The sequence below is a fragment of the Apium graveolens genome, chromosome 6 (genome assembly GCF_009905375.1).
Source record: "Apium graveolens cultivar Ventura chromosome 6, ASM990537v1, whole genome shotgun sequence".
NCBI classification, from domain to species: Eukaryota; Viridiplantae; Streptophyta; class Magnoliopsida; order Apiales; family Apiaceae; genus Apium; species Apium graveolens.
Genome location: NC_133652.1, coordinates 58,850,278 through 58,876,235, shown reverse-complemented (window position 1 = coordinate 58,876,235; position 25,958 = coordinate 58,850,278). Strand labels below are relative to the sequence as shown.

Here is a 25,958-nt window from a genome sequence, read left to right as displayed (position 1 = left end):
AATAAAGATAGTAGTAGTTGATCTTATTAACAATATTATTGTTGTAGCAGGAGAACAACAAAATATTGCAGCTCCAAAAAATACTCAAAGTGCCAAGAGTGCTGTCACTTTTGCACTGCCCGCATCCACTATATTTAAACGACCACAAGTAACTTTAGGTTCCAGCAGTGATATCGATGTAAAACAACAATCCAAAAAACTTGTGGTAAAATTAGTCCAGGTTCTTCAACATATGATACATCTTCTATAAAAAGTTATTATGAGCAAGGAGAAAGTTCAGGTTCTAAGAACTTATTAGGAAAATTTAACAATGTTGAAGATTGTGACAGCAGCGATAGTGATTGTATATCTACCGGCATGAACTTAAATTCAGTTTCATTCTTAATTACTCTGATGTTCCACAGTCATAATAATTTTAAAATTTGTAGGTGATTGTGACGATGCTGATGTACATGATTTTGATAATACTGTTACTAAGTGGAGTGAGTACCCCGATGTCGGTGATCCTAATAGAATTTGTTCAAAGTGTCAGGCCATCATGTGGAATCATGAAAGAAAAAATAAAAAAGCGACCAAAAAGCCTCCAACTTTCTCTCTTTGTTGTAAAAATGGTCAGATAATTCTTGAGAAAGAAAAGCAACCTCCCGAGCCTCTCGATTCACTCCTTACTGGTGGATCCCATTTTAGGCATTTCAAGGAAAATATTAGAATGTACAACTGTATATTTGCCATGTCTTCCACCGGAGGTCAAATTGATCGTAGTATCAATCGTGGCGGTGCTCCTTACTGCTTCAAGGTAAAAGGTGTAAATTACCACAGTATGGGAAGCTTTGTACCACTTTATGGTGAGAACCCCAAATTCTGTCAATTCTACATATATGACACTGAAGACGAAGTACATAACAGAATAAATGTCGTGGATGAAGAAATCGTTGAGTCATTGTTAGAAATGTTGGATAAACATAATCGTTTGGTCAAAGGTTTTCGTATGGCACGTGAAAGAATTAGTCAGAATATAGTTGATGAATTTAGATTGGTTCTAATATCTTCGTCTTCCGCATCTGGTCGACCTAACCATTTTGGTCCATCGAATGAAGTTGCCGGGTTGATTGTCACTGACGAGTATGCTAAAGGATGCAGGGATACAATAATCCATTCGAGAACCAATGGATTGGAGAGAATTTTTGAAACGGATCAACGGTTTATGCAGCTTCAGTATCCTATTCTTTTTCCTCATGGAGACATCGGATATTACCGTCAAATCCCTTTAAACAGACCAAATCAAAAAAATCAGAAACAATGTCAGAATACCGAAGATGAAGATCCGGATAAAAAAGGGGAGAGAGAGTTCATCACGATGAAAGAATATTACAATTATAAACTCATGATACGGCCTTCGGAAGGTATGTTCAAAATCATGACCTAAATTTGAAAACTTATATATGAATTAATTCTACCATTCTAATTTTCTCCCGAAATTGTCTCATGTATATTCAGGCTTTACTCCACATCTGGGAGGTCATTTAAGGCAGTAATATGTTGTTGACGCATTTACTATGATTGAGCAATACAGACTTGACTGGATCAGAGGTCACCAGACTATAATTCGTTCTGATATATACCACAACATACGAGATGCACTAAATAAGGGTGACAGCAATCCTGAAAATGTCGGTAAGGCAACAGTTTTACCAGCCTCCTTCACTGGCAGTAAAAGATACATGAACCAGTATTTCAAGGACGCAATGGCAATTTGTCGAACACTTGGACACCCATCATTGTTCCTTACGATGACCACTAACACAAAATGGCCTGAAATTCAGAGAATGTTAAAATTTCTACCTGGTGTTGATATTGTTGACGCACCCGACGTCGTTGCAAGTGTATTTAAAATGAAAGTTGACCAACTTCTTGATCAAATAAAAAATAAGAACTGCTTTGGACGTTGTATTAGAGGTATGCTATTTTCAGGATTTCTTCCTCTAACAAATTGCTTATGATTTAAATTTAATATGACATGTATGTAAGGGTTTATTTAATTATTTTTATCAATTTCATATTACAGTAATGCACGTCATAGAGTTTCAAAAGCGTGGATTGCCATATGCTCACATGTTAATATGGTTGCATCCAAACGAGCGTCCCAAAACAACTGAACAAATAGATAAAATGGTTTCTGCAGAAATTCCTGACCCAAGTATTGATCCAGTTGATTACGAAGCTCTCAACAATTACATGATCCACGGACCATGTGGCACTAACTGTGTCAATTCTCTGTGTATGGTTAAAGGCCGTTGTATTAAACATTTTCCTAAAAGGTAATTCTGAGATCTTTTACATTAAATTAATTTTCCAAAAACTGCTGGAAGAATACAACATTTAATTTTTCACCTTTTAGTAAAACATTCCTTTTAGATTTATTTTAATTAAATTGAATCATCGTTATTTCCTTTTTAACAGGTATAATTCTTACACATACTTTGATAATTGTGGTTTTCCCATCTATAAGAGGAGGAAAACTGGAATTACCGTAAAGAAAAAGGGAATTGACCTGGATAATCGTTATGTTGTCCCCTACAATCGAGATCTTTAATAAAATTTCAATGTCACACAAATTTGGAGATTTGTAACAGGTCCAGATCATTGAAATATCTGTTTAAATATTTTTTAAAAGGACATGATACCGCTACCATGTGTCTGAGGAAAAAAACAAATAACAAAAAAGGGTGCACAACCATAATCACTCCTGAGAAACGGCCGCTTGATGAAGTCAAGCAATACTTGGATGGAAGATATGTTTGTGCATCTGAAGCATCATGGAGGATATTTTGTTTTGACATCCATTCCCGGTGGCCTTCCGTTGAACGATTGCCAGTACATCTACCGAATGACAAGCATGTATCGTTTAAAGGCTCACAAAATCTACAAGAAGTTTTCGACAATGCTGGAATAAATAAAAGCAAATTAGAAGCATGGTTTGATGCAAATAAAACATATGCAGAGGCCCCAAATTTAACCTATTCAGAATGTCCAAGCAAGTTTACATGGCATCCACAATCTGGTATCTGGAAATAGATGAAAAGAGGTGATGTCATCGGTAGGCTTGCTGAAGTACATTCATCTAGCGGTGAACTATTATATCTCTGCATGCTCCTGCTCATGATTAAAGGTGTTGTATGTTTTGATGATTTGAAGACAGTCAACGGCCATGTTTATAACTCCTTTCACGAAGCCTGTGTCGCGCTAGGTATCCTCCAAAACGACTAGCAATGGCACGAAGCTATAGGTGAAAATTCGCATACATCCATGCCTCCATAATTACGTGCCATGTTTGTCAACATTTTAGTATACAGTCCAGTTTCTCATCCGCGTAGCCTTTGGGAAGCTCATTGGGGATGCATGTCAGATGATATTCTTCTTGTGAGGCGACATCTCACTGGGAATCCAAACCTTTGTCTATGAGATATTGAGATCCAGAATTACCCTCTTACAGGTATGAGCTGTTAATAGTGCTTTGTACATATTACATGTTCCATATTTGGATTAATGTTATCAAGTTTTATTAATTTTATTGTAGAGATAGAGAAATTGTTGAACGATATTAGTAAAAACCTTAGAAACTTCCCAGATATGCCATATCCCAGAGATACTTTTTTTCCAACTCTGAGAATAGACTAATTCTTGAGGAAACATCCTATGATATAGAAGAAATCAAGAGAATCCACACAAAAAATCATAGTCTTCTCAATGATGAACATAAGATAGTCTATGATTCCATTCTTGATAATATCAACCAGAAAAAGGTGGTGTTTTCTTTGTTTACGGAAGTGGAGGATGTGGAAAGACTTTCTTGTGGCAGACACTGTGTTGTCGATTACGATCAGAGCATATGATTGTGCTTCCTGGTTGCCTCATATGGTATAGATGTTGTGTTGCTTCCTGGTGGAAGAACCGCACACTCCCGCTTTCACATTCCACTCAAGCTTGATGAAAATTGTTCTGCCAGTTTAAGACACGGGACTGATATTTCTGAGCTACTTCAGCGAACTGATTTAATAATTTGGGACGAGGCTCCTATGCAACATCGTCATGCTTTTGAACTCGTTGATCGATCCTTGAGAAATATTATGTCTGCTATTGATAAAAGCAGAGCTAAAAAGCCATTTGGTGGTATAACCATTGTTTTTTGTGGAGATTTTAGGCAGATACTTCCTATCATTCCAAAAGCGTCAAGGGCTGAAGTTGTCTGCTCTACCCTCAATAAATCGAAGCTTTGGGAATCCTGTGAAGTATTTTTATTGAAGCAAACATACGGCTTAATGCAGGAAATAGTGATTTGGAGAACAAAACCATTGCGGACTTTAGCAAGTGGCAGCTTGCTGTCGGTGATGGCAAAAAAACCAATATTTCTCCAAGTCCAGACACTGGTGAAATGTTAATAAAGATTCCTGATCAATATATCGTTCATACGTCCGGAGATCCAATCCCACTACAAGAAAAAAGTCCATAGACATCGTTTTTTGGCCGATGTCTATGCTGTTTCCCAACCGATGTTGATGTCGGTGATGTCTATTCTAGACATCGGTGAATACCCGATATCTATACTCGATTAGACATCGATTTTAGTTAAAAAACAGATGTCTATGTGTTGATTATTTACATAAAATGCTATAAATAAATTATTTAATAACTAAATTACACCTAATTAAATATGTTAAACATATCATGAGCTATATTTATTGTCATAAAAACATCGATTTTAGTAAAAAATACTGATGTCTATGTGATGATTTTTTACAAAAAATGCTATAACAAAATTATTTAATAACTAAATTACACCTATTAAAACATATTAAACATATATTGAGCTATGTTTTTTGTCACAAAAACATCGATAATTTTGACAGAGGTGATGTAAAATGACATATTAAACATTTGTTTCTTTAATGAAAGGTGATGTCTAATTTAGCGTATAGACATCAGTGTTTTCTAGAATGAAGTGATGTCTATGTATCATTTAGACTTGAACATGTTAGTTTTTAACATCAGTTGTTTGTCTAAAACTGATGTACATTGTATTTTTTTGACATCAGTTTTGTTTGGTTAAAAGTGATGTTTATAATGTTACTTGACATCAGTTTAATCTTAAACAAAGTGATTTCTATATTTCATTTAAACTTTTCTAGTGCATTTCTGTTATGAAATTAATATGACAATAAGGTAAATTGTGTTGGCGTGACATGTCTAGCTGCACATCTTTTAGAGGATTGTAAAATAAATAAATGTCATGCAATGTGTTACTATTGTGTGGATAAAATAAACAAATGTTAAGTAAGAAAGATGTACTTTTTTGAATAATTTAGAGTTAATTTCACTTTGTATTCCTTAAGTTTCAACTTAATGCAGGTTAAGAAATTTAATTATATGCAAAATGCATCTTTTAGATTTCTATACTATTAGAATAACCACCCCTTAGCCAACTTTCTCTCAATTTTGACCATTAAGTAACGGTTCACTAGGGCTAAAACGGAGATAATACATATAAAATATTTAAATAAAATAATAATAAATTGGAAATATTAGAAATAAATATAATTATTTTAAAAAAAAATTGAATCAAGTGTTAAATCGATTTAAGCACATTTTTAAAATAATAATATTTTTTTAGTTTTTCTATTTAAATATTTCATCTTTAACATATTAAAGTTAAATCATATTTTGATATATTTATAATTATCACGCACGTTATAAAAATTTGTATATATATATACTATAAAAAAATTAACTATAATTTTTACTTTTTATTTTACATTTATTTTGAATTTTTATTATATTTTTTAAATTTTTATAAGTAATATCTCCATTTTACACATAGTCAACTATTAACGATCAAAATTTAGCGAAAAATTGGGTAGAGGGTTAGTCATTGTAAGGATATTAAAATCAAAGGGATGCATATTGCATATAATTAAAGTTCTTGACGCAATCCGGATTATGCTGAAACCGAAGGAATGCAAAGTGATATTAACTCTACAATTTAAGGTTGATATAGTCTATTATATTTAAAAAAGTCTGACCCGGTTATTTGAAATGTCGCATTGTGTGCTGTGATTTGTTAGATCAATTTGTACAAAAAAAGTTTTGTATAAAAAATATTAAAATGATTAAAGTTCTAGCAGGGAAAGGTCTAGCAACATATAAAATATTTACTTCACAAATTAGACGGCATAAGGAATTTTATTTATATCTAATTTCACTAGATAAAACATGTCTCACTTTTCACACTTTATTTTGGTTCCACACATAATTCAGGTTTATCAACTAAACATTATTGTGACATTTTCATTCATTTATGTCATGTTATCTCTAATGTATTTAATCAAATATTGTTGACTAACATAGTATACGATATTTATGAAGTAAATTGTTTAACTGTTCACACTTGTATAATTATCTCCGTAGTTTTTGACTTTTTGTAATGATCATTTCATTTATATAAATTTGCATTAGACTTTGATCAATCTGGCACCACTTCTTTGCAAAATCACAGGTTTGGTTTGCTCTCTATGTCATTTACATTGTAAGCCTCCCAACCAAGGTACCGTTTTCGATTATTAATAAGGGTTATAGATATAATTAATACTATGTTCTTCAAAACAAGTGTTGCTTTAATTACATCGTACTTTAAGGTGCAAAAAACTATCATATACCGATTTTTTCTTAATTTCATCTTTTAATGAATAAAAATTTAAATGTAATAACTTTATTAAAAAAAGAAAATTGTATAAATAATATGTGGAAGTCACTTTTTTGTACACCATAAAACATGCGCCCAAAGTCCAAACGACTTATTTTGAGATGAAGGGTTATGCATTTTACAAATTTATGTTGGGTTTCGAGGAATAAACGCAGCGGAAATAATGTTTAAAATTGTAATAACTAGAAATATGAAAACTCAATGCAGGATCAATGCGAAAAGATGATATTTAATTCGTGGTTAAGATGTTTACCGTAAAAAGTTTTACGAATTCTATTGTCTAATGGAGGTCCAAGCTTTCAACAATCACCATGTATCCCGTCGTGAAACGATCTATGCCATGAAGGTATCCACACGAATGATCGAATGAAGGATGAGCGTGTACTAGCACTCGTAAATCAAAAGCCGCCTTCTCTCTCTCTTTCTCTCTCAAGTTGCTAGGGTATGTGTTTTTATCTTATAAAAATGCACAACCCTAGTTGAGGCTCAAGAGAAAAGGACTTCTAACCCTAAACTAATATAGAGTTTTAATAAATCCGAAAATCCTAGTTATTATTAATCAAGTCTTACTTAATCACCCAATAATTCAATTTCGGATTTAATAGTAAACTCAAATTTCTTATTTATTTAATTATTTAAGTCTTACTTAATTAATAACAAATTATTCGAATTACATACATTTAATTTAAATCCAAATTTAAATTAAATAATCCTCCAATCATTCTTTGTGTGACCCTTTAGGTTATTATTATGTTGGCAACAATTTTAAATCTAATTTAAAATCTTAAACAATGAGGGGCATCTAGTAATACATCATTGCTACCCAAGTAATAGTAACTTAATCGGTGATCGATAAACCTTTCGTGAATAATGTACAATGTAATATAATCTTTTTAACCAAATATTATAGATTAAACTCGAGGCATGTTATGTGTCATCCTCTTCTTGGTTTAATCCAAGTTTTTTTTTATCAATTAATAGACTATCATTCCAAACCAATATTTGAGCACGGCGCCACACATTTCGTAATCTAGCTCACATAAAAGGCCAATAATATCTCTCCAAAATTATGAGGGTTAAATCAATTCTAGATCATTCATATTTTCACACGATTCATAATATACCCGAAGTCCACTTTTATCATTACCCGGTCAAAGGTAACTTTTGATGTAATCAAAGTATATTAATCATAATGATTTTAAGTCGAAGGAACATTACATCATTATCGGTGTGAGAATTACTTATGACACAAAAAATATGTAGAATCTCACATTGGTTCTATCAAACACCATGTATGTTTACATCTGCTTGTGAATCTTTATACCTATGATCAATGAGATGTGATCATCAGTCAACAAACACACTAGTCTTAATGCATTATTATTATCACTTAATAATAATACTAGACTAGGGATATTTAGGAATATGATAATATTCACATAATCTCATTTCTATGTCACGTACTTAGAGATATATCTCCTCGTAGAAAATTGTGAACAAAACTTGTTACTTTTTATCTCGTGTTAATATGATATTTTCTTCTTATAGTAGAAAATTTTCATCTATTTCTCTTGAAGACATGTTTCAGCTCCCCGAAAGCTTTTTGTTCTAATTATACATATACTAAATAGTTATAATTGTGTGTTTCTGCAAGTGTTTACTATGTCTGTCCATGAAAAATTTCAATGCCTACTATGATAACTGTTAGATAAATATGACAACTGTTAGATAAATATGATAATGCTTCACCCTCTTTTATGAGGTGAAGAACTTATATGTATTAATTACATATATGTGTCTACCTACCTAATAGCTAGATATCATTAAACCTCAATTTTGTTTGTTGTTCACAATGCTTTGTACTAAAACACATGAAACAATGGTACTTAAAAGGTTGTTGTTATCTAAGATTTAATGGTGAGTATTGAATTAAGATATGTGTGTATTGTCATGTAAAAGATACTTGCTTCTAGAACAATCTTCTGTCCAATTGTGTTTTTAAGTGTTTTTTGCTATTGGTCTATTTACGGGTCTGTTTTTATTATATATGATCCTTGTGTCCTGACTCTAGTTTTTGGTTAGGTTTACTCATAGCGATTAAATGAAGTTGTAAATGTAAAGCTCATGTATTATTTTAGTTAATCAGAATTTTTTAATTGTTCCCTCATGTTATATATATATATATATAAAAATATAGACAGAGAGAGTTGGGTTCAGTGTGGAAAACAATATTATATGGAGACTCTCGATACTGATGTAACTGTCATTAGATTTTGTAAGATTGTGCGGTTACAGATGAATGTAAAGTGAGAGACAAATTAAATGAATGTAGTACTTAAAATTATGAAATGTAATACTTTTAAACCTAAATAAAAAATATAATGCAACTTTCAGAATTAAATATTATGTGTAAAAATATTTTAAAAAAATGAAAGGCACAACATATTATAGAAAAATTTCCTGCATCTTTTAGGACGAAATGTTCTGTAAATGGGTATCTTGCCCAGTGCATACTTAACTTGTATTTGCTTACAACATTGAAATGCATATCTGTATTTGATGTCAGCACTAGGTACATATACATACATTGTTTAATCTTTATTTAGTTTTATTGTTGTTTTGGTTTTTGTTATTTTGTGTTTCTCTGTTTTTTGTTTGTGTTTTGCCCTTTTGAGTTTCTTATTTTGGATTTTTATATTTGGAATTTTGTAGGGTGTTTTTTTACTAGTTTTTTTAATTTCTTTTGTTAATTTTTATATGTATCATGGGGTTTCTTATACTGTTGTTGAGCATTGGTGAATGTGAATATGCAGGTGTTTGTATTTCATGATGTTTTGTTTAATATATTTATGTATACTAAGAAGAAACTAAAATTTTAACACTTGTTTCTTGTAATCTGAAAATGCATAATGTTATTGAGTTGAATTTAATAATTTATCAATGTTGGCATAGTTCTTGTTTAAATTAATGTTCGTATAGAAGTCTCACTTATTTGCATTATCAAACCCAATATATTTTTTAATGTTTGCCAAGTTACTTTTCTTACATTTTCCTTTATATCTTGTAATTTTGTTATGTTCTAAGAGGGAGGTTGTTGCTTTGATAATGTTTTCAGTTCTACTTATTAACAAGCACCATTATTTATATAAATAATAGTAGCACTGTGTAATCATCTTTTAACATGTTTTGTATTGAAATCTGGGCAAACACAAAGCTTTATTCTCTGGCCAGTGGAAGTGTTTTGGCACTGCTATCTTGTCAGACCTAAAATTAAGAAATTTATCAAAATTATAATTCATGACACCGTACTATAGCCCAGTTTAGAAAAACTTATCACTAGTACATCAGATATTAATAATGATGGCAACAGATGTTGTTGTTATGGGAGGTGAGAGATTAATAATTTTATATGAAATTGATTGTTTTGTGTTTGGTTGATTTTTTATAATGTCTGAATAACTTGATATATTTATTGAACTAATGTTTGCATTAGTTTTGAGTTGCTCAATTTCCTTGTTGTCAAGACCTTTTGTTATTTTTTTACACTACATTTAATATCATGTATATCTGAGGTCTGCAATTTAACTTTTTTGTTGGAAATGTGATATATTGCTTCCAGTTTATCCTATAAAATATGACAATCTGCATAGCCTTACACTATGTTTAATTTCATAGTATTATCTCACCTTGTGTTAAACCTTGTGTTAATAATGAATAATGTTGTATCTTTAATTAATACAGAAGCGTTATAGGTGGGCAGATGAATATGGTCCGGAGATATCTGCTCTATTTTGGGAGAAGTGTGCAGCTCGCACGAAAAACCTCTCAAATGAACGTGATAAAGCAATAACCAATACTAGCATTGACCATCCAGACAAAAGTGGAGTGCTGTACATGCACGAGTATAGTCCTTGGTGGTGCTCTCCTGATATATGAGCTCAGATGTGCGATGAATGGAGGGACGAGAAATGGCTAAAGAAGCACTCTACTGCTTCCAGCAATAGGTACGCGGGTGCACCTACGGGAGAAGGCCAAAGGTACCTACAAAGGTGGAAGTATATCTTAATTGCAACATATCAGTGTGAGGGTACGTATTAATAGTTCTGATATACTTACAATCATGCAACTTGTAAAATAATACATATATTTATTTAGTGATAATAAGATTATATTTTCTACAGGAGTCTCAGTCGCAGGGTACTCCTGTCGATTGGTTCGATGTGTATGTGGCCACTCGTGACTGCCTATCTGAAGCTAAGAACATAGTCGTAATAAGTCTAAAAACTTCAGAAATTTTAATGAAGTTTAACTTCATTCTCTATCTATTATAATTGTGCATCAATTTTATACATAGTTATTTCTCTACAAACTTATATTTGGCTTTGATTATAAGCCTGCCTTTGTCCATAACCTTAATCTTTGTCACCTGTATTATAATTCTTAACTAATAATGAAGTATTAGGTAAAATTGGAAAGAATATGACAATTTTTACTATGTACAAATAATATCACGCGATGCACCGAAATGGTACTTGTTGCAAATAAGAACAAAACAGTTACCTGTTGCATAATCCCACAAACAAACTTAAATTTACCATGATATTGGGATTTAAGATTAACTACATGTGTCGGGTTATTGGATAGTGGTTCTGCTCAATAAACAGAATTACAAGATGAAACCTATGAACCTAAAGGCAAGAGGTTATAGGAGTAAATGGTATAGATAATTCTAAAATAAATGCTGAAAATATTAATTGAAGAGCAGTTGTAGCTAGAGTTTTTAATCCAATGAAATGCAGTTCTTGAATAACACTAGGATGTCAGTTATAACTACACTGTGCAATTGGTTTACGTAGTTGAAAGTACACCTATTTTTGTAAATTAATTTTGCTGAGGAGAAAGACAGAGAGAAGGAAATTTGGTAATATTCCCTAATATTACAGCTTAGTGGATAACATTCTCTTCACAAGACAATCATGTTTCTAATGTGAAACAACTGTTAGCTAAAACTTAATGGGCTGGTAATTTTTACTCTGTATAAATAATATCATGCGATGCACTGAGATTTCTAGAATACACTATATCTACAAGCTATAAGCAACATACCTCTTGGACAACATCCTGTTTTTCCATATGGGAAGAAATTTGAGATCCTAAAACACATCCATAGTCAATAATTTTAAATTCGAATTTTGACTTTACCCACTTTTATCTGATAATTTTGTAAATATATTTTCCAAAAAATAAAATGATACACATTTCTTGTTGATAGATTATTAGAGCATGTTCTTTATTAATGCTAGCCTGTCATGTAAATGTTAGAACTGAATTACAACTGTTAGGAGAGAGAGAACACACTGCCACAAACATTGCCATGTTCTAAACTTTTTGATAAATAATTTTATTAATATAGTTACATTTATCTATATAATTTTGATAATTAATATTGGTATTTTCTGACTCACATTTTGAACTTTTTTATAGTTAATATGATGACATAATACTTATCTCCGTTTATTTGCTGAGCGTTATCCAGAAGGCGCCGAACGTCCTGTCAAGAAGAACTATGTTAAAGGTAAAGGTCAGCGACAATGCCCATCCATTTATGACTCGGGTAACACACAGTATTCACAGTCATCGAGCCATCCATCTTCCTATAATCCGGTAGACTGTGTGAGGGCTATATGCCAAAATCCAAAACTACTTCTTCCACTGGCAGGGCATTTAGCGGAATTGCATCCTGAGGATTTAGCTCGTGCATTAGATGTGGCAAATTTATCACAACAGAAGGACAATGATAAGGTAATCGAACATCTAAACATGTATTGCTCAATTAATCAGAGTTATTCAGTAAAAATTTAAATGGTTTTATTATTTTGTTAAATGCAGGGCTCGCACCAGCAGTATCTTGATGAGGATGATGAGTTTTGCTCATCGTAGGATTTTATGTATGCAATGATATTTCTGAATTTTCTTTCATACTTTGACGATATTCGAACATATGGGTGTGGTTCTCAAGGATTGAGTTGTTTTAAGATATTGGGAACTCTATAAGTTGTTCAAGGATTATGTTGTTTCAAAATATTGTGAATTTTTTAATTTGTTCAAGGATAATATTGTTTTAAGATATTATGAACTTTTTATTATCTGAGGAGATGTTATATTTGTGTTGGGACAATTATTATATATAGCAGATTTGAAAAGACAACAACAATATTTTAGTTAAAAAAATAAATATCAATGACAAAGTAGTAGCTGTTACTATTTCTATAAAATAATTAATCGGCGACAAAGACCAGTAGTTAATGTTGGTCGCTAGGTTTAGCTACCACAAATAGTAGCTAAAACCAGTAGCAAATAAGAATTAAATCAGCGACAGAAAATGGTCGCTAATACTGGTTGTTGTTTTCAGCGATGACAGGTTGTAGCAAAAATTTGTAGCAGATAAGCATGTCCAAAAGCGATGAAAAAGTCGTTGCTAAATTTGTCGCAAGTATTGGAGAGGGACTGCGGTCGCTAATATCAGTCGCGATCATGTGCGAGGAGAGTCTGTTGCTGAAAGTTGTCGCAAACGTCGGCTACGAAATGCGGTTGCTGATGGCATCGCATACACTTGGCATCACATAAGAAGATTCTGACTAGGAGTAGCGATCGCGTTGTCGCTAATATCGGACGCAAAAAAAATTATCGCTGAAAGACGTCACCGCTGTACCTAACAGCGACCAGTTTATCTTCTACTGATTTCTGCAAGGGGAGGCGGTAACTGATAGGCTTCTCCTACCGGCAGTGGTCGCTGATAGAACTATTTCTTGTAGGATCTCTAGTCTTTCTTTCTGGCTAATCTCTCCCGCTAATCTCTCTTAGTACCACCCTCACTTTCTCTTGACATCACTTTCAATCTCTAGTACATAATTAGGATTTTGGATTTCTAATTAAGGCTCAATTGATTTATAGGTCAAGTTAGAAAGTTGGGGCTCAATTGATTTGTTTATGTTTATGTTACCTTAACCCTCCTATAATTTTTTTTTTAATTTTAGGTATTCTTCTAATTAGGGGTTGGCATTTCAAGGCTTTGATTTAAGGTGATTTCAATTTTAGGGTTTCGTTTTGATGTTTATGTTCTTAATTTTATGCTTATTTGGTTTATTTTCTACGAAATAGGGTTTATTTTCTACGAAATAGAAGAAGCTCACTCTAGCTGCATTTATTATTGTTCCTACTCGTGAGCTGTGTCAAGAAGTATTGTTTATTTTTTAAGTTTGATTTTGTTTTATCTAGAAATGTTTGTTTGAGTCTAAGAAATGTGTTGATTGTTTCGTACTCTTGAGTTGTGTCGACGAGTTTTGACTAATTATTTTATAGTTATGTTTATATTTGCGGAACATTGTGTTTGAATATAGGAAATGTTACTAATTATCTTGGTTCTGATTGTAGGATTATAATGAGACGATGTGGAGTGCTGCTTAAATTTGTTCAATTCACTATGAAGCGCAGAATTCAGAGTTGATACCTTTTTTAGTGTTGTTCTGTTTGGCATTATTGAATTAAAAGATTGTATCATGTGTCGGGTTTTAATTTTTGATTGTGGTATTGTGGACAGAAAATAGGGTTGTGAGGTATTGAATTTAGGTGTTCGTCAAGCCGAGATTGATTGTGATTATAAAGTTGTTAACTTGTTTAAATGAGAGCAGCTAACTCCTGGTAATATTTCTTTTATATTTTTTAACGATAGTGTAATAAGATAGTGTAATAATTCTTATCCGGGTAGTAAATAACTCTAACTGAATCTAGTTTATAACTCGAGTCCAAGGTTTTTCTTATCCAGCTGATTTGAGCCTATGTACCTAATTAAGGTCCAATTCGAGTTGTTTGAAAATGTTATAAATCTGGAGTTTATCTCACATTTGAAACTAGGTTGTATTGATAAATACAATCTGCAATGTATTTGTACTAGGAGAAGAACAAAGTTTACTCTGAAACCACCACTTTATTATTATGAAAGACGATTACAATATAAAGGAAAAGAGATATATGATATCCCATGAAAGAAGGAAAGAAATAAACTAGAGCCAAAGATAAGCCTAAATGAACGTAAGATTTATTCTCTTAATGATTCTGCAGATTCTCCAGCCATGCACCAGCGATTGTGTCACCTTGCCATATCCAGCAGCATCCATGATTCTGGGGAATTATACCGAGTTTAGATTAATAAACCCAACAAACTCCCCCTTAATCTAAACTCGTCTAAATGCACTTTACCACGCCAAGTAAGTTTCTCATGATTTCGAATTTTACAGCTGCAAGGGCTTTTGTGAGTAGGTCCGCACGCTGTTCCTCAGATCGTACATGTTTTACAGTGATTTCTCCGTTCTCTACACACTCACGTATGAAGTGATACCGAATGTCTATATGCTTGCTTCTCCCATGAAACACCGGATTTTTGGCCAAGTCAATCGCAGACTTGTTATCAATGAAGAGAGTGACTGGGCCAATGTCATACTCAGTAATCTGAGCTAATAATTTCCTTAACCAAACAGCTTGACAAGCTGCAGCTGTGGCTGCCATGAACTCAGCTTCGCATGAAGAAAGTGCGACACATTTTTGTTTCTGGGATGTCCAGGTTATCAAACTCTTGTTAAGGTAGAACACCATGCCTCCGGTACTCTTCCTGTCCTCTATATTGCCAGCCAAATCGCTGTCGGAATATCCAATCAGCACTTCATTGTCACTGTCCTGTGAGTATACCAGTCCGAAGTCAATCGTTCCCTTTACGTACCTGAGTATGCGTTTTACAGCACCTTGATGCAACTGTGTGGGTCTGTCCATGAATCTGCTTAGAATGCCCACAGAATACGCCAGATCAGGTCTGGTGTGCACCAAGTATCTCAAACCTCCTATCATACTCTTGTATGCTGTAGGGTCTACTGCTATTCCTTCTTCATCTTTGTTAATGACTTCTTTGGGGTGCATCGGAATCTTTGCTGAATTACACTGCAGCATACCAGCTTTATTGAGGATTTTCTTCGCGTACCCTGACTGTTTTAGCTGGATATAGCCATTTCTTTGCATGACTTCAATGCCTAGATAGTACGTTAGCTCCCCCAAATCACTCATGTCGAACCTGTGTCCCATCTTCCTCTTGAACTCCTCAATTTCCTTTATGCTTGAACCTGTCACCAAGATGTCGTCGACATATACGCCGACTATAAGTACACCCTCTCCTGTTTTCTTTGTGTACACAGCTTGCTCGTATGCACACCTGACAAAACCCAATTCTTCTAAGCATTTATTCAGTTTGGAGTACCAGGCCCTTGGAGCTTGACGAAGACCGTACAGTGCTTTTATGAGCTTATAAACTAGATGTTCCTTCCCATGCTTAACAAATCCTTCAGGCTGTCTGACGTAGACTTCTTCCTTAATTTCTCCGTTCAGAAAAGCCGTCTTCACGTCCAGATGGTGCACCTTCCATTGTTCTTTTGCTGCAATTGCGAGTAACAATCGTATGGTCTCAATACGTGTGACTGGAGCGAAAACTTCATCATAATCTACGCCTTGCTTCTGAACATATCCCTTGGCAACGATCCTGGCCTTGTACTTCACAATGTTCCCGTTTGCATCTCGTTTGATTTTGTAGATCCACTTCAAGTCAATGGGTTTCCTGTCTCGAGGTAGTTCTGTCAGAACCCAAGTTCCGTTTCTCTCTACTGCATCCATTTCTATCTCCATTGCCTTTGTCCATTCACTTTCTTTCACTGCTTGTATGTAGTTTGCTGGTTCATCTACGCCCATGAGGAAAAGTTCTTCATCTTCCAACTCGAACGGCACAGTTTCATTATAGACATCACTCAAGTCCCTGTACCTTCGAGATTGTTCTGCAGAGCTTGTTGAGTTTGTAGTTGGCGTTGATGTCGAAGCTTGTCTGGCCAAAGTCTGAGAACTCTGTGTGTGTGCTTCACTTCCAGAGAATCTACTCGTCGAACTATGGCTTACAAAGTTACCTGAGCCACCGTCAGCGTTTGAGTGCCTCGGTACAGGGTCTGGTGTCGACTCTTCATTCAAACTCGATGCATCATTTTCATTGATCTCGGTTGCTTCATCCAAACCACCTGTAAATACAGTGAAGGTACCGGCTGGTGACTGTGTTTCTTCCATTTCTTTAACCCAATTCCAAGCTCTTCTTTCTTCAAACTCTACATCTCGGCTCACAGAAATTGTCTTAGTCACAGGGTCATACAGTCTGAAAGCTTTCGTACCCGATTCTTTCCCAAGGTAGACAACTGGTTTGCTCCTGCTGTCTAGTTTTTTCAAATTTACACCGGGCAGTTTCATGTGGGCAACACAGCCAAAGACACGGAGATGATCAACATGTGGTTTCTTTCCCGACCAGGCTTCGTATGGCGTAATTCCAGTTAGTGCACGTGTGGGAAGTCTATTGATCAAGTAAGTGGAGTGACGCACGGCCTCTCCCCAAAAATGATTTGGCAAGTTCATCTCCTTCAGTAGGCTTCGTGACATCTCAAGTAGTGTTCTATTACGTCGCTCAACCACGCCGTTCTGCTGAGGCGAATAGGGTGCAGAGAAGTGTCTAGTAATTCCAGTTTCCTTGCAATACTTCGAAAACTCTTTTGAAGTGAATTCTCCACCGTTGTCTGTTCTGAAAGTCATGATTTTATTCCTTTTAGGAGTGTTCTCAACCAACACACGAAAATTTTTGAAAGCCTCAAATGCATCACTTTTGTTCTTCAACAAATAGGTCCACATAACACGACTATAATCATCAATTAAGACAAGTATGTATTTATTACCTCCTGGAGTACATGGTGTGATAGGTCCGCACAGGTCACCGTGGACTAGTTCAAGCGGTTTCTTTGCTGAAAAGCTCGATTTTTGAGGGAATGATTTTCTGACTTGCTTTGACATCAAACATCCAGTGCAAACTTCATGTTGTTGATCTATCTTTGGCATTCCACAGACCATATTTGTCGAGGACATGAGCTTCATCGCCTTGAAATTCACATGGCCTAGGCGAGAGTGCCACAGCCAATTCTCATTCTCATCTCTCGACAGCAAGCACTTCGTCTCGCCGCTGTAGATAATGAATTTATACAATCTGTTCGGAGACCGTTTGACTTTCATGAACAAAGCACCCTGTTCTTCATGAACCCAGAGATACTCTCCCTTGATAGATATTCTATATCCATTCTCTGAGAGTTGTCCAAGACTAATTATATTACTTCTAAGTGAGGGAATATAATATACCTCAGTCAGTGTCCTGTTTTCTCCATTCTTGCACCTCAATGTGATTGATCCCTTGCCTCTTATTTGAACCATCGAGCCATCACCGAATTTTACCTGACCTGTTATCCCTGTGTCAAGTTTATCAAATTTCGAGTACTGGCCAGTCATGTGGTTGCTTGCACCATTGTCCAAGTACCACAAATTTGATTCCATTTGTTCGTTTTCTCCTTGACCCAACTTCGGTTTTACTCGTTCCTCGTTGATCACCGTACCATTCTTTTCCCTTTCAACCAAAAGTAAGGCCGGTTCATCGTCAGGTATCTGGGCAAAATGAGCCTCATCAGTGTCTTCCCTTTCTCGTCTTGATTTTTTGCACTCCACGGCATAGTGACCGTAAGTGTTACAGTTGAAACATCGCACTTTAGTTTTATCTCGTCCTCCTCGTATGTACCCTTTTGCCCTGTTCCTTGCATGCGATGTCTCGGCGTTTCCTTTGACTGAACATTTCATCCATTCCTCTTTTGTAAGCAATAGCTTGCTCTCTTCTTTTTCTCTTTCGACCCACTCCTCCCTGGTGAGAAGTAACTTTCCCTCCTTTGTCTCAGTTTGTCCCTTGATTCTTTCTTCATGAGCCTTCAGTGATCCCACCGTTTCTTCCACAGTCATTTTCTCGATATTTCCAAATTGTTCTATAGTGGAGGCGATTTGTAAAAATTTCGAAGGGGCTGCTCTTAAGATCTTTTTGACGACATAGCTTTCTGCAACAGTTTCTCCCAGTGAGCGTATGTTGGTCACCAATCCGTTCAATTTCATGGTGAAGTCGTCTATTGAGTCTGTGTTCTGCATAGTCATAGACTCAAACTCTGCCTTGAGGGTTTGTATTTTTGCCGTCTTGGCTCTATCAGCACCTTGACACAGTGTTTTGATAGCCTCCCACGCTCCCTTGGCTGATTCCTTGTCTGCAATCGAGAGGAGTACGTCCTCCGGAATAGCCTGGTATATTGCCGCCAACGCGACCTTGTCTTTCTTCTCATCAACCTCCGTTGCCTTAGGATCCTTTGGTGATATAGCCTCCCAAACACTGTGGGCCTGCATATACACCTTCATCTTCATAGCCCAAGCCGTATAATTTGCTCGAGTCAACATGGGGTAGTTTAACTGGATCCTTCCTTCGTTGTTCTTGTCTGTCTCCATCTGTAATGCTCTAGGCATGTACTTGGGCATCAACTCGTGACCAAGCTCTGATACCAGATTATTGATAAATACAATCTGCAATGTATTTGTACTAGGAGAAGAACAAAGTTTACTCTGAAACCACCACTTTATTATTATGAAAGACGATTACAATATAAAGGAAAAGAGATATATGATATCCCATGAAAGAAGGAAAGAAATAAACTAGAGCCAAAGATAAGCCTAAATGAACGTAAGATTTATTCTCTTAATGATTCTGCAGATTCTCCAGCCATGCACCAGCGATTGTGTCACCTTGCCATATCCAGCAGCATCCATGATTCTGGGGAATTATACCGAGTTTAGATTAATAAACCCAACAGGTTGTGTGTTTAGAAGCTGAGGTGAATATGGCGGAAACAGGTCAATTTATTCCGTCAATGTACAATAAGCTGATATATCCAGACTCCATAATTGAGAGAACAGATATTTAAAATATAGGTCATCTGCTCCTGCTTCCACAATCTGATGTTCTTTGTGTACGGAACTACTAAGTTTAGACTCGGGAACTGTGTTAATTTGGAACTATAATTACCAAGTAAGTTGATGTTTTTATGTTATGATCAGTTGTGTTTCTGTATCATAATTTACAATACAAGCATATATTTGAATTGCCAGCTTAATTTATCTTTAATATAAAAGAAAATTGAGAACTCCTTTAAACTCATTGAAACGCTAGGTACATTTCTGTCACTCCTTGTATCTTTTTAATTTAAATTTATTATCTTGTAAGATTTTTACTAGTTTATGGTGGATTACAAGACCAACTGTGATTTTATATGATTGTTTGCAGTTAGATGTGCAAATTGTTTACCTCGAAAAAATTGGTTTGCAGCTGGAGCTCAGAACAAAATGATTCGCGTGTACAACTACAACATATATGATAAGATTAAAGAGTTTGAAGCACACACAGACTACATCAGGTCATTGGATTTGCATCCAAGCCTTCCATATGTTTTGTCATCGTCTGATGACAAGCTCATCAAGCTCCCGGACGGAGAAAAAGGCTGGGAATACACCCAATTTTTTTGGTAAGATAAAACATATTACACTTATTATTTTTTTGGATGATTGACTTGTAGATTTTTTAATTTACTGCTAGGTTTTACTTACCAACACAAGAGACTTGTTCTTTTTTCTGTTATTGGATTCTTTAAAATAGATATTGGTTGAGAATGATTTTGTTTTATGTTCTTTTTAAGGTTTACTATTTTGAGAATTTTTTTTATGTCAGCCAACACTATTCATGGCTTTGCAGTTACTCCTATTGTGCAAATGCTGCAATTTACAATTCAGTTTGTTTGTAATTTGTTGAAAGTCTGTGTTGTTTGCTTTAAAGTAAATTGCACTTAATGGAGATTATATTGTTTTAGTGCAAGGTACTAGGATCAACAATGTGCATTGAACCACAGTGATTTTCAAAGCAACAAAGATGAAGATGAAGATGCTGACGAGTAGGTTTATTTTAAATAGACTGAAAATCTAGTGTCATCTAATAGCTAGTCCTTTGGGATACAACAACTAATGTCAAGCAACTTCTTGGAATTAAAAGTCAATTCATATTGTGGATATATTTGTGTGCTCAAGAGGCTCTATAATTTTTTTGCTAATAATAGTCGCATTTTGCTGGTTATATTTGACCAAAATCAGTCATTTTTATTAATTTGACTAACTCAAATGTCGTCATATTTATAAATTTTGACTATATACTAAACCAGTCAAATTTATAAAAATGACCGATAATGTGTTGGTCGAATTTATAAATTTGACTGCTGGCTGCCATATTTATTTATAAGAGGCGGGAAATTCAAATTTTATCAAAAATTTTAAGTCATAAGTCAAAAATTTTAAATGACCGTTTACGGTCAATTTTAATCGGTCAAATTTATTTCGGTCAAATTTATTCGGTCAAAAATGAAAGTTCAAATTTAGTCGGTCATATTTAACTAAATATGAGCGATTTTGCTAAATTTGCACCGCCTAAAAAAGACAGACATAATTCGGTCATATTTAATCAAATATGACCGCTGGCAATCATATTTGGTAAATATGACTGAAATTTTTCGATCATATTTAGCCATTTTTCTCGTAGTGCATGTTATTTGTCAATTTATGGTTAGTGTTATATTCTTCTCATTCTTTCAATTATGTTTTTGTAAATTAGTGCTGAGATTTAACAAATATAATTTGGGCAATTAATTTCGGATTTCAAAAAATGGAATTTTCAATTCAGCGAAATTTTACTTCGCACATCTGTAAATTAAATTTTTCTATTTGCAATTTAACAAAATTTTACGGTGCAGTTTATTAGCCATTCACCTCGTACATCTCTAAATTAAGTGAATGAAAATTTTCTTAATATATAATTATAAATATTTACAGTTGTGTTTAATATCACTCATTTGTAATAAACCGAAAATAATAATTTTGTTTATACATAAGCTATGAAATAATTGTATAAAGAGGGGATACTTATACTCTTTGTCACATGTTTGAATCTCACTGGAGGAGAATTTATGATTATGCCTCATAAACTTGTCGCTTAAATGTGGTTTATCTTGGTTCACGAGATTTGCTGCGTGCGCCCGTGGGGTTTACCCAGTGTGTACCCGAAAGGTAGCGGCTGCGGGTTCACTACAGTTAAAAAATTAAAATAAATTGTATAAATAATTTTGTTCGGATCTCAAAGAACAAAATTTGTAATTCAACAAAATATCACGGCGCAACTTGTTAACATTTCACTTTGCACAATATAATTCAAGTGAATATTGTTTTTTAATGTTACTTTTAATATATTTACAGTTGTATATAAGATCAAGACTCAATAGCACTTCTTTCATACAATTTTTTAAAAAATTTATTTACGCATAAGTAATTAAAGAAGTGTATTCTAATGAATAATCAAATAGAAATTAAATTATTATATTCGTCAACACAATTTTTTAGTCTGCCCCGGTCCCAATCTAATCCTACAATAATAAACTTTAAGTAATAGAATGTATACACAATTGATTATTGACGAGTTTAGACAAATTTGTTTAAACTTTCTTATCATTTCGTGTACTCATGCTAATCATTTCGTGTACTCATGCAGTTCAAATTTTATTGTAAATATTTTTGAAGAACTTTTGTATAGCCTAGTGTAAAATATTTATTCGATGTGACCCTCAAGAATTTATTTTGTGTTTCATTCCTTTTGTTACAAACTTACAAAACATACTATAGATTTAATTATTAAAAGAAATTATTTATGAATATATAAAAGCTAAAAACTAATTTTTTTATGGGTAAATAAAATTGTTTTCCTATTAGAATCCTATAGAAATGAATCCCCATTATAAGAATGTAGTGCAGCCGGTGTTGTTGACACGTTGCATATTTCTAGCTACTCAAATTCTCTTATACATCATACCAAAATGTTGTCATCACGAGATAAACCAAATTGGGGCCCAGTTTTCCTAGAGATAACTTTGTTACTCTATGATCTATCCGCTCGTCTACAAGTTGCCTTCGTCATATGTATTTGTTACTATCTACTACTATCGTCAGTTTCATATTCTTTTCCTTTAATATATATATGGTAATTTAGCGAAAATGTCTATCGATTTAGATATATTTTACAACCAAATTATCCTAATTCTTGGGATGATTGATTTGTAGCCTAAAAAATGCAAGCTCAAGTGGTATATATTATATTAATCTATATGCATGTATTCTTATATAATTTTATCTTTATTTGTCTCACATTGTTCTTGCCTATTAGTCATCATTCCAATTTTCTACAATGTAATTTATGTTATGTATTAAGAGATGACTTTTAGCCTTTCATATGGTTATCTTAATTACTAGCAACCTTTGGCTCTCCATTTTCCTTGTAAGATCCATTCTACTAGCCTATATAAGGCTTGCTTGTACTTTGTTTATGATATAGAATAACAAGATTATATCTTTCATTATAATCTAGTTACCTCTCAATCTCTCTTATATATATTATATATAACACGTTATCAACATGATTTGCTTATAAAATAAGGAGATCAGTTTTACTTAAGTGTTTAAAGGAGATCATCAAAGTGTAAACAGGTGTTGGAAATTCAAAAAGAAGAAGGATTCTACAAAAATTTTATTATTTCAGTTTGTCTGTGAGGTATTTACACTATTTTTTTTAGTTTACTTCGTTTCTCTTTTAATAAGATGATCTTTATATATTTATTATGCGTCTGATTCTCGTATATTTTGTATCTGATTCATTATCCATCGGAATTTATTGAGCTTATTCTCGTTGTAAAGAAATTTATTGAGCTTCTTTGTGTTTTTCCAAAATCTACTTATATGTATGTCAAAATCTGTATTTTGTGTAATCTGATTGTATGATTCAAGGTGATATGTAGTAATTTCTACAAAACATAGTAAGTTAAATACTTGTTCAAATATTATGAGGCATACCATTATGGAAAGATCCCAGAATTTTATACATTTTTCGTGTTTTACACTTTTTCAGATAAAATCATCTTCATAGAGTAAATTGGTATTTTTTGAAACTCATCAGATTTGACTTTATCATAATTAGCCATTGTGTACGATATTTGATTTGAGATATTGGATCAATATGTCTCATCTTTGTTTGCTTTAATAGTTCCCACCTTCCTTGTTTTAATATTGAGGTAAATTATAAAGGTGAAAATGGGTGCAACGTGCTAAGACGCTACATATACAGTAGATTGCATTCAATGTACCATTTGATTGAATTCAATGCACCATCATCTTGTTATATTATCATGCATTTTTAAATATTAATACATATATGTTTTCCTTGCATATTTTTATATATTGACCGAATGTGCATATTATAAAAGTGTTAACGAAGCATGCACATGAAAGGGAACCAACTTGAGATACAGCAGAAATTCATGGGTATGAATAGAAATTTATGGCCACGAATTTTTTTTGATTTTATATTATGTTTATTATACATGTGAAATATGAAATTTTGGTGAAATTCTATATTAAGATATACCATTATCTTGATATTAATGTGTATTACCCTCTCTTTTTAGTAATCAAAATGTCGAATATTACAAAGCTTGAATTCAACGCACTTCATGTCACCGGAAAAAAATTATTTAACATGGATTCTTGATGCTGAAATCCATCTTAGTGCAATGAGCCTTGGTGATATTATAAAAGAGGGAAATAAAACCTCTGAATAAGATAAGGCAAAAGCCATGATATTTCTTCGCCACCACCTTGATGAAGGATTGACTATTAAAGATCCATCAACACTTTGGAAGGATCTCAAAGAAAGATATGACCACCAAAAAATGGTGATACTTCCTAAAGCTCTTTATGATTGGCTACACTTGCGATTGCAAGATTATAAAAGTGTGAGCGAGTATAATTCTTCCATGTTTAAGATTACATCTCCATTGAAATTATATGGCGAGAATATCACCAATAAAGATATGTTGAAAAAAACATATTCCACTTTCCATGCAAATAATATGCTCTTGCAGCAATAATATCGTGAACGTGGATTCATAAAATATTCTGAGCAGATTTCTGTTTTGCTTCTTGCTGAACAAAATAATAAACTTTTGATGAAAAATCATCAAGCACGTCCAACTGGCTCAACACCATGCCCTGAAGTGAATGTGGTGACTAATAATGTATATAAAGATAATAAAATAGTAGGACGTGGACGTGGGCATGGACGTGGACGTGAGCGTGGGCGTGTCCGTGGTCATGATTTTGTGCATGGTAGAGGTCGTAATCAACAAAATCCCCCCAACATTAAAAGAAATCCTTACTACCAGAAACAGACAATAAATAGAAATCTGAGGGTAGTACGATGGCTAAAAGGACTGAAAGTACTTGTAGTCGATGTGGAATGAAAGGTCACTGGAGAAGTACATGTCGTACTTCCAAGCACTTTGCTGACCTATATCAAGCATCTTTAAAGAATGTTGAAACTAATTTCACCGAACAGAATGATCTAGTTGATCCTTCGGCCTTTACTCATATGGAAGTTGGTGATTTCTTTGAAGATGTTGATGTGAATATTCCTAAATTTGGTGGTGATGAGTCTAAGAATAACTAAAAAAAGCCTTACATTGACTTTTGGACTATGATAATCATGCTTATCACTGCTTATACAATTTTCTTTTCGATAATGAAGTACTTGAGATGTTCTACCTCTACTTCTAATTTTATTTTTTCGTGAAGAAATATAGCCACCAGTCTCTCATCATGTGTTATAAAAAATGAGAAATCTTTTTGTTTGGCGAATAGTGCAACAACACATACTATTTTGAAAAATAAAGCATATTTTTCACATCTAACATTAGCCAAGGCTAATGTAAATACAATATCGGGTGCATCGGATATAATTGAAGGCTCCGGAAGAGCAAGTATAGTGCTACCCAATGGTACATATTTATTAATTAGAAATACAATGTTTTCCACCCGATCGAAAAGAAATCTTTTGAGCTTTAAAGATATACGCCACAATGGCCATCATATTGAGACGACAAATGAACGCGAAGATGAATATTTATGTACTATGACTATAGTCTCAGGGAGGAAATATGTGATAGAAAAACTCCCATCATATAATTCTGGATTATATTATACTTTCATAAATCCAGTTGAATCACACATGATTATTGATACAAGATCTGTTGACCCGACAAATTTTACTATATGGCATAATCGTTTAGGCGCTCACTCCTTA

At 33.8% G+C, this 25,958-nt stretch overlaps 1 protein-coding gene across 7 annotated transcripts in view; it reads left to right on the top strand.

Annotated features, from left to right (window-relative positions):
- LOC141667608 (ABSCISIC ACID-INSENSITIVE 5-like protein 2) overlaps positions 1–25,958 on the top strand; it is a 42,054-nt gene that overhangs the window by 5,500 nt on the left and 10,596 nt on the right. For 2 of the 7 annotated variants that reach the window (XR_012552682.1, XR_012552681.1), the window contains exons 7-10: positions 51–1,403; positions 1,498–1,956; positions 2,066–2,318; positions 2,461–2,596. The exons of 3 other annotated variants lie outside the window; for them this stretch is intronic. The gene's annotated coding sequence lies outside the window, so the exon portion shown is untranslated. Of the gene's footprint in view, positions 1–47; positions 1,404–1,497; positions 1,957–2,065; positions 2,319–2,460; positions 3,460–25,958 lie in introns of those variants that run through there. 2 more of the 7 variants (XR_012552687.1, XR_012552685.1) reach the window with 2 other exon arrangements.